The sequence below is a fragment of the Oryza brachyantha genome, chromosome 11 (assembly GCF_000231095.2).
Source record: "Oryza brachyantha chromosome 11, ObraRS2, whole genome shotgun sequence".
Taxonomy (NCBI): Eukaryota; Viridiplantae; Streptophyta; class Magnoliopsida; order Poales; family Poaceae; genus Oryza; species Oryza brachyantha.
The window spans coordinates 12,844,219-12,855,029 of record NC_023173.2 but is presented as its reverse complement, the minus strand read 5'-3'; the positions used below and the strand labels follow the sequence as shown (position 1 = coordinate 12,855,029).

Sequence of the window (10,811 nt, the reverse complement as noted above, 5' to 3'; positions counted from 1 at the left end):
TCAATTGGAGATTCTGGGTGGAGTTTTGGAGTTTTGGCGGTGCAGATTCTGGGTGGACAGTCCGCGGGCAGCCGCACTTTGATGTCTCTGGTTTCTTTGATTTCTTTTATATAAGTTTTGTATGCGTATTTCAAAAAGTTTCAAATCTTCGTCAGCCAGACCGTGATGAGCATACATTGCAATCATGGCATTCCATGTTTCTATATCCCGCTGCGAAATCAGCTCGAAAACTTGTGAAGCTTCACCGATCATCCCACACTCAGAGTACATAGATATCATTGAGCTCATCACCAAAGCATCATGCTCAAAACCAGTTTTGATTGCCCAGAGATGCACCATTTTTCCACATCCGAGGGGACAAGAGATGCATAGATATGACAACGCTCAAAGTGGCTTGGTCAGGTTTGAGTCCTCCGTGGATCATTTCTGAAAGCAAAGATAATGCTCCATCATCTTTGTACCCAGAGATCATTATGTTCCATGAGGTCTCATCCTTATTTGGCATTTCTCTAAACCAGGTATTCGTGCTATCCATGTCCCCTTGTTGGACATATCCTTGCAAGATTGTGTTCCATGATATCTGATCCTTCTCCAGCATCTCAGAGAACAATCTCAGTATTATCCAACCTCTCATTCTGCACACAACCATCCATCATCGTATTCCAAGCAACAAGTTCACGATGAGGCATGTCTTGGAAACACCTTACATGCAGCACCAACAGATTCATTCTGCAAATAGCCACGCATAATACCAGTCCTAGCTATAATGTCCTTTTCAGCCATTCGATCAAACAGACGCTGCGCAATCCCCATACTGCCAGCTCGCTCGCGAATACCCTGTGATCATGGCATTCCAAGGAACAAGGTTCCGTGTGTGCATCTGACCAAACAGCTCCTCTGCTGCCCTGATGTAACCAAGTTCAACATAGCCTAACAGCAATGCATTGCGCACTTAAGTTGAAGGGGAAGACGCTTCATGGACATGCTTTCTCTTGATATAACCTGAGATCATCGTTAGCCACGACACATCATTCCTTGACGGCATCATGTCAAATATCTCGCGTGCCCTCTTCACCATCCCGTTGTGCACATAGCCTGATATCATCGCGTTCCAAGAAACAACATTCCCGTCAAGCATCTGGTCAAAGAGCTCCCTGGTCAAGAGCGCAGCCCACGGGCATTGCGTCGAACATCTTGCAGGCCTCGGCCCTCGGGGAGCATCCTGTTCCTGACGAGGCCAGATATCATGCAGTTCCATGTGAACACATTCCGGCCCGACATTTCGTCGAACATTTGGCGCGCAGCAGTAACTCTGCCGGCGCGGAGGTGCGCGTTGATGGCAGAATTCAACTGGAAGATGTCACGGCCATGCCCATGCTGATAGAAAATAATCTTCGTTGCCGAATTAGTTGCTAGTTTCTACTTTCTCGGATCAAATAATGCATCTAAGTCGTGCTGTGTTACACAACGGATGAATAGGTTACTGACTTTTAGTCTGCTAGTTAGCTGTTTTTTTCCAGTTATTTGGTAGTTGCAAAAAATATGGTGCCGGATCGATCCTGGGATGCAGGGTCAAATAGAATATCTACATAATTTGCGGTTGTTTTTGTTATTGTAACAAGCTCCTTGAGTTCGGACTTCGGAGTATAAATAATGAAAGGAGAACCGAGAAAAGCTGCAGCAGTTAACGCAACACAAATTCAGTGTTTCTTCAGTTTCGTCAGGTTACTGTAGCTGTCTGCTAATTTTCTGTTCTGTTCTGTTCAGAACTGCGTTTGTTTCCCACAAAATTCAGAGGTGAGTCTTGAGAGATAGGCCAGCCAGATCACAACAGATGCGGCGGTGGAGGCAGAGGCCCGGGGCTGTAGAAGCGGCGGGGATGAACGGGAGCGCGACGGGTCCGCGGAACATCGAAATTTGAGTTTGATTTTTATGTTCTTATGAAAATTGGTCAAATTTGAGTTTTAAGCCCGACCGGCACAGTTGGGTGAGACGGACGGACAATGTATGACAAGAACACTGCCAATCAATCTATTATATATATAAACTAATAGAAAAAGATTCCACGTTGTCTCTTATGGGCTAGAATTCCTAAAATTAATCAAAAACAATAGGAGAAAAAAAGAAAAATATATTTTTTAAAATCGGACAACTAAAAAAAAAGAGAAAATAGCGACCATCCGGGCAGCACAGCCCAAGGTCACTAATTAATCTCCCCCAGTCAATTAATCTACTAGATAAATTGAGCTAAAATCAGGAGCCTTCACGTTGTCTCTTATAGGTTAAAAATTCTAAGATTAATTGAAGAAAAAAAAGGAGAAAAAAAGAAAAGATATATTTTTTTGAATTGGACAACTATATAAAAAAAGAGAAAATAGCGGCCATCCAGGCAGCACAGCCCAAGGTCACTAATTAATCTCCCCCAGTCAATTAATCTACTAGCTAAATTGAGCTAAAATTAGCCAATCAAAAATCACTTAATTGCTCACAAATTATAGCGACGCAGAATGCAAGGATTTCTTCGGCAGAACGCTCTTCTTCGTCGGCGAATTCGGCATCAACGACTACCACTTCTCCTTGGGGAAGAAGAGCATGCAAGCGATCAGATCGTTCGTCCCTGACATCATCCAGGGCCACTCCATGGCCGTCGAGGCAAGAACTATATACCGACCGATCCTACCAAAACACCCAGCTTAATTAATTATTTCAGACAGAATTAATCAAGTTCCTCTCATGAACTTGAGGCCAAGATGTACGAGCGGCGTGATCCTAAACTAAGGCTAAGGCCATGTTACATGTTCCCAAAATAAATTTTTTCACGCAATCACATCAAATATTTGGATGCATGAAGTATTAAATATAGAAAAAAAATCAACTACATAGATTGTGTGTAAATTGCGAGACGAATCTTTTAAGCCTGATTGTGTCATGATTTGACAATGCAGTGCTCTATTATATATAATATATAAAGTAATATAAAAAAGACAACATATAAAAGAGTCGAGCCTGCGGTGTTCCGGGAGTCGTGTGGATGTCGGTGTGATCGTGAGGCGCGGGTGTGGTGGTTTTGTGCATTTTATTTGTGGTTTTGTTGTGTGATTTGGAGATGATCTCAGGTGGAGCTCAATTTGGAAACATCTATAATCTGATTAGAAATATAGTTTTGAAACTAAAAATAAAGAAAAATAATATAAAAGATTCCATATGTAAATATGGTTAACAAAAATGTAAATTTCAAATTAAAATTTTAAAATAATTGATATTGAGGAAGAGTCCATCTACAAATACAATTTAGAAACATCTAAAATTTTGGTTAAAAGTAAGTAAAATTAAGAGAAAGAATCAACATATAAATACAGTTTAGGTAGAAAAGAGTGTAGGTACATGTACAATTTAGAATAGAAATAAATAAGGTTCCAACTAAAAAATACATTTAGATGAGTTTAATTTCAAATTAATAATTAAAAAATAATTATTATCAAGATAAAATACCCTATATAACGATGCTAGCCACGCAATATGTGCGGGCCACCATGCTAGTTTTCATAATAGTAGAGATAGTAGATATTTGGATTATAGAACATATATGAATAAATTAAATATTAAATGTCCATGTTTTGCACTGATTAAGTTAACTTTAGTTGTGCAAATTAAATAAATTTTGAAAATAAATTATGCGTCGAGTCAAGAATAATAAATTGACGTCATTGAGAAACGTAAATTACACCAGTATGATTATAATTGAGAATAGTAAACCATGCTTAACATCATAAAAAATTAAGACCCTATTTAATTCATTATTATAATCTAATTTATTAGGAGTAAGTTGAAACAAATAGATAGATTATTATAATATAATAACCTCATCCAAATATGTTTTTTAGATTATTGTGTGGCTTTAGACCCACTGTCCTTGGATACTTTAAAATAATTACCTATATTTATAATAATCTGACTTAATAATCTAAATTACAACCATCACTAGCTGAAACAACCGGGTCTAAAATAAGGTGGGTGGTCTTTCGACAACAAATGATACACTAAGAGGGGAGATAGAAGTAAGTGGGCTACTAATTTGTAGCTAGCTGCATCACGGGCTCCAAGACACAAGACACAGTTTATATGCCATGTGAGACTATCTATTAATATTTTGTAGATAACTATTATATGAATTGAGTATAGATGAATTTAAGTTAGTAGTTAGCTATATTATTGAACTTGCTGTAAAGAGGAAACAAAAAGACATATTATATCATCATGGTAAGCGTGAGACTGGCAGAAAATAAAAGGAAAGAAAGGGCGGAGTAGGCATGAGAGAACGCGTGCGATAGGCTCATAGACAGATCGGCGCGGAACTTTGTTTTCTTTTTTCTTTTGGTCACACACGAGTCTTGTTTTAGGCAGTTGGCCCCATGCATGCATGTGCGGGTGTAAAGGACAGTGAGAGGACGGATGAACACAACTCTCGTTCTATTTCTATTCTATTACCCTATAATAATGCGCCATCTCACTTCTATACTCAGATCAAATGGTCCGTCTCGGTCTATCTACGAATCTACGGCTAGGATCAACTGCGTCCGCCCTGACCCCTCGCCCACACACGACTCGCCCTCACCCCTCGCCTTCGTCCTCATCTGTGCCACCATCCCCGCGAGCGACGCCGCCGCCCCTCCACCGAGCCTCACGCGACCGGCGCCCGCCCACGACTGCTCCACCGCGCTCCTCAGATCTCCATTGGGTGCTCGTGGAGTCCCTCTTGTTCCCAGATCCTGACGTCGACCTAGAGCCTACCCGTCGCCCTACCGACCTCACCCGCTCGCTCGGCGCCGTTTGCGGGCAGGGCTCCTCGCCGAGTGCACCACGGACCTGGTGCTGCTCGAGGAGTGGAGCGCCGTCGACGTCAGGATCCCGGAGCCCCTCCACCCGTGTTGCCAAATATATGTATCGGCGATGTTCCCAATAAGAAAGGTATGTGCACCAACCCGATGGTTTTTTTCAGCCAATTTCTACAGCTGGCTGTGTGCTTCCATGTATCATTACAACTAAGGCTACCTCTAGTAGATATCTATAAACTATCTATAAAATGTATTATATAATTTTTTAATAGAAGAGAGATAAAAATTATCTTTTAATCAAGAGATAATCTCTTGCACATATTTTAATGTCAAGTAAGAATAAATTATATGGTCATTTATATTATGAATTGTTTCCTAAGAGCTAAACCATTGAAGATAGAAGTGCATGACGACACATTTAGTATCGTCCATTCAATTTTTGGCCACATTTTCATTGTTCCCCTGTATTCAATGCGTGTCATACACCCCTGAAGTCATTGCTTGTTATCAGCGCAGATGTTTCTGCCACATTTTTGGTAGATGCATTTCAAGCTGCAACATATACCTCACATATATGTATGTCGTTTTACCTGCCATGAATTTGGTGCAGCCTCTTAGTTGGGCAGGTGTGATGGTAGGTTGCTAAAACACATGTTGGATTCTGTACATTGACAGCGTTTAAACATGTGAATTTATAACATGTTGAGGTGGATATCATGTTATATTCGCACATGCATTGCTTTAGTGCGTGCTAGCTATGGATTTTCAACAATGGATCACTAATTAAGAATCAATCTAGGAATTAACATGAGTTGGTTGGCTGTGTCTCCATCCATTATTTCTAAGCACACATTTCTATTTTTTTTTTTGCAGTTCCCTCCCGTGATACAGAAGTATCTGAGTCTGATTGCAATCCAGATAATTCAAGAGTAGGACCTTTGTTTTTTTTCTCCTCTAAAGAAATATTTTAACAGGAATCAGATGGAAGAACGTCAATGTCACAGTGTTCTGGTTGTTTGCAGCTATTTATTGGTTCTATTGATCCAAGTGTGACTGTTGAGGAGGATCTGAGGGTGTTTAGTTGAGAAATGAAAATCTTTGGATGTCACATTATATATTTAACCGGATGTTGGAAGGAGTTTTCGGACACGAATGAAAAAAATAAATTTTACGGCTCGCCTAGAAACCGTGAGACGAATCTTTTGAGTCTAATTAATTCATCATTAGTGCATGTGGTTTACTATAGTACTTATGGCTAATCATGGACTAATTAGGCTCAAAAGATTCGTCTCACGATTTGTCACATAACCGTCCAATTAATTTTTCGTTTCATCTATGTTTAATACTCTATTTAAGTATTCAAAGATTTGATGTGATGTTTGTGGGACAAAATTGGCCGCAAACCTTTAATCCCTATGGAGATCTTGTCCATGTAAAGGTAAAGGTGATAGCGGGAAAGCAATGTGGCTTCGTCAAATACTCAAGCAGGTATTTGCTTTTATTGTCACTCTCTCTGGGACTATTATTTAGAAGATTGCAGTACATCCTAGCCAGCCAATCAATTTATTGTGATTTCAAGTTATATGCCAAAAAATAAAATGAGAACTTCTACTTTACAGATTCTGTTGTAGAAGGCACCTGTATCACTGCCTTGTGCGTTGGATTTTATTGTAGGGTGTTATTGCATTAATTATTAATTATTAAAAAAATATAAAATAGATTAATAAGATTTTTTAAAACAATTTTTCTATAGAAAATTTTTGCAAAAAATACACCGTTTAGTAGTTCGAAAAATGTGCGCACGGAGAACTGAGAGAGTAAATTAACTTATACGGGGCATCGAACGCGAGCTTAGTCTGTTATGTTAGCAGACACACATGGTGCTTGTTGAGACGTTTGACGTCATTTTGCATGGTGCGATTTGTGATTGGTACAGATGTCATTCTATTGCAACGTGTGGAAAAATATGCACTGGAGTACGTGGTTACTAAATGTTAGTACTAAGTATTGCCGTAGGGTTAGCACAACACATTATTAGTGTTACAATATCTCCAACAGTCCAAATTAGATTTTCCAAATATCTATTTGATAACTCTTCATTTTATTTGGCCACTCAAATTCGTTTTTTACTTCAACGGTCCCTCCATCCATCATCTCTATCACGAGTCTATGACAACTAGGTCCCACATGTCATCCTCTCTCTTTCTTTTTCTTTTTCTCTCCCTCTCTCGCAATCTCTCTCTCCCTCTTTCTCTTTCCTCTTCTTCCTCTCAGCGGCAGGCGGTGGCTGAGGCAGGCGGTGGCGCCGCTGCCGGCACGGGGATGGAGTGGGCAACGTGACGTGGCGTCGACGTGGGGCGGAGCGGTGCGGTGCGACAACGACGACCTCGACGATTGCCATGGCTGCTCGGGAGGCGCCGCGGCGCCAGAGCGGCTGGCGTGGCGCGACAACGACGACCTCGACGACTGCCATGACTGCTCCGGAGGCAACGAGGCGCGACGACGACCTCAACGACTACACGGGAGTGACGACGCCGACGGCTTGTCTCGGTCGGAGGATGCAGGGGGGTGGGGTGTGAACGCAGGGTGGGCGGGGTGTGGGCCCCACGGGTGGGGCCATGTATGGTAAGCCTAGTTTGGCTAGTCAATTTTGGCCAGTGGGAAAACTTGTTTGGCCAGTCGGATGGAGTCTGTCGGAGTGCTAATTTTGGTTATAATTACCAAATTTTAATTTGAAGAGTGAGATAGTCATATTGTTGAAGATGCTCTTTGTAAAGATACTTGTACGATTGTATCAGGTGCCAACCAATATCGACTGACACCTACGGAATTTTCAGTCACCTGACGTATAGTTTGGTCGACGCCATGCACGCTCTTGCCTCCACAGCGTTCCAGCGTCGACGCCGCCACCCCAACATTACGGCCGGCGCGCGGAGGAGGCCCGGCCGCTGGAGGCGACGTACTCTTCACCGGCGAGGTACTTCACGGACGCGACGCCCATTGGGAACGGCAGCCTCGGCGCCCTGGTGTGGGGCGGCGTCGCATCGGAGAAGCTATAGCTCAACCATGAGTAGCTCGATTCCACTCCTAGCTCATCCGCCCAAGAAACCCCGTTCGGATAGATGCTGCTGTGGTGCGGTTGACCCAATGGGAACGATTCGGTCATGAACTCGTTGTGTCCGGCTAATCATTTGTCCTAGAAGATCATGAAAGGCTATGGGAATAAGTATACATTACCACGGGTGTATATAAAAATTCAGCTCTCTTGCTATGCAAGGGGCAATATTAACTGTTTAGATGAGAAAGTACGACAGAGGAAAAAATAAATGGGTCAATCTTCTCATTCATTGGCAACTCAATATATACGAGGAGATACGGTGTGAACCATGGAAGTACGAGGTTTGGGAAACGCCATACTCATTCTAGAGAGACGTCTGTTGGAGGGAGAAACGCAAGTTTCTTCAAAAACACGTGAATCATGTTCTCCTCTTTGTAACTTCTTTTGCATCTGGATGGATGAGATCTATTATATGGATAGATGGGATCACTCCACATATTTCATAACACTCCCCTATGATCGAATCCAGACTTGGAAGATCTGTAAATAAAATCATGAAAAGATAATTATAATTCATTATTTAGATATATCAGGTAAAAACTCAAAAACCCGATGGGAAAAATAAGGAGAATAACGTGATATATTAAGAGCTTGTGTTGACATTACCTCATTAAAAACTTTGAATGAGAAAACCCAAAGGGTAAAAAACTCATACAAAAAAAAGAGTATAATATAATGAGAATAGGTTATTTTCTAGAGAGATACTCCTCTTGAATTCTGCAGACTTTTAGAGAATGTGGAATGTGGTAGAGATTTTGTTAATAAATCAACAAGATTATCACATGACTTAGTTTGCAAGATTTTTATATCTTCATATTGCTGAAGCTCATGAGGATAAAATTATTTAGGAGCAATATGCTTAGTGATGTTGCTCTTAATATAACCAGTTTCCATCTGAACAATACAAGCGACATTATCTTTATAGATAATGGTGGGTAATTCTAATGACCCAATACCACAAGATGTTAATATGTGGTTAACCATTCTGCGAAGCCATACACATTCACGTGGTGCTTCATATAATGCAATTATTTCAGAATGATTTGTGGAAGTGGCTACCAGGGTTTGCTTCGAAAGTTTCCGTGAAATAGCAGTTCCACCTTGTAAAAATACGAATCCTGTTTGTGATCTGGCATTGTGGGGATCAAATAGATAACCAGCATCAGTATACCCAAGTAAAATCGGATCCTGGTTCTTCTAAAGAACAATCCTAAATATGTTGTGCCATTAAGGTATCGAAAGATATTCTTAACTCTAGTCCAATGGCGATGGGTAGGAGCGGCGCTGTTTCTTGCTAATAGATTTACTGTGAAAGCAATGTTTGGTCGCGTACTATTTGCAAGATACATTAGTGCGCCCATAGCACTAAGATATAGAAATTTAGGTCCTAAAACATCCTCTCCATTTTCTTTTGGTCTAAATGGATCTTTCTCTACATCTAGAGATTGAACCACCATAGGAGTTTTGGAGGGATATGACTTATACATATTGAATTTCTCCAATATTTTCTAGGTATAAGTACTTTGGTGCACAAGGATTCGTGAAGGTAAATGCTCAAGTTATAGACCTAAGAAAAATTTGGTTTTACCCAAATCCTTCATTTCAAATTCCGTCTTTAAATGATGACGTGCTTCATTTATATCTTGTGTATTGCCAATGATGTTTAAATCATCAACATATACTGATATACTATAAAATCCTGTGGGGGATTTTTTCGATAAAGACACGTGGGCAATCATCATTTTAGTGTATCCCTTTAACGATAGGAATTCACTTAATCGGTTGTACCACATTATGCCTGATTGTTTTAAGACATAAAGTGACTTATGCAACTTAACACAATACATGTTACGATTTATCTTTTGATTCGGAATGTCGATTCCGTCTGGAACCTTTATGTAAATTTCAGAATCAAGTGACCCATAAAGATATGCTGTCACCATGTCCATCAACTACATAGATAGACGATTTTGCACTACCAATGATATTAAGTATTTGAAAGTTATATCGTTCATAACTGGAGAATAAGTTTCGTTGAAATCAACACCAGGTTTTTGCGTAAAACCTTGTGATACAAGCCTTGCTTTATATCTCACCACCTCATTGCTTTCATTTCGTTTTCAAATGAAAACCCATTTGTATCCCATAGGGAAGATACCACGAGGGGTAGGCATAACAACCAAGAATACATCTCTTTTATAAAGCGAAGCTAATTCCGTATCAATTGCGTCCTTCCATTTGTTCCAGTCAGAGTCCTTTTGGCACTCTTTTATAGACCTAGATTCTAGATCAATTTGGAGGCAATCATCAATTTGTTCGGAAAAATTATTATTGACAATTGTAGCTCTTCTATCAAACGAATTTCCAGTGTCAGTATAATTGATGACAATTTCATCAACCCTTATAGACTCATTGTGATTCCCAACATAATGTGTCTATGGTTTTCAGAATATTGTGACTCATTGTGATTTCCCAACATAATGTGTCTATGGTTTTCAGAATATTGTCACGCCCAAAAATTCCTTACACGAATTTCTAAACCTTATTGTGTATTAAAATCCCCGTCCAGGACTAGCCAGGGTACACCAATAGACAAAGTTAATTACATTACCATCATTCTTAAAAACAATAATAAATAATAATTAAAGTCTAACGACATGCAGCGAAAAGGTAAACGAAGGGCTTCTGGCTTCAGTGTAGCGTGGCTCCATCCACAAGCAGCGCCTCGACGACGGACAAGCCTCAAACCTCAGGATCGCCTTCATCTGAACAGTACTCAACTTCTGAAGGGGGAAAAACGCAAGGCTGAGTACAACCACGTACTCAACAAGCAGGACAGAAAGGGAGTAATAAATAAA

The 10,811-nt window shown here is 40.4% G+C and overlaps 1 pseudogene; it reads right to left on the bottom strand.

The window, feature by feature from the left end:
• Positions 1–2,558, bottom strand: LOC107305238 (annotated as a pseudogene).
• Positions 2,559–10,811: the final 8,253 nt, after the last annotated feature.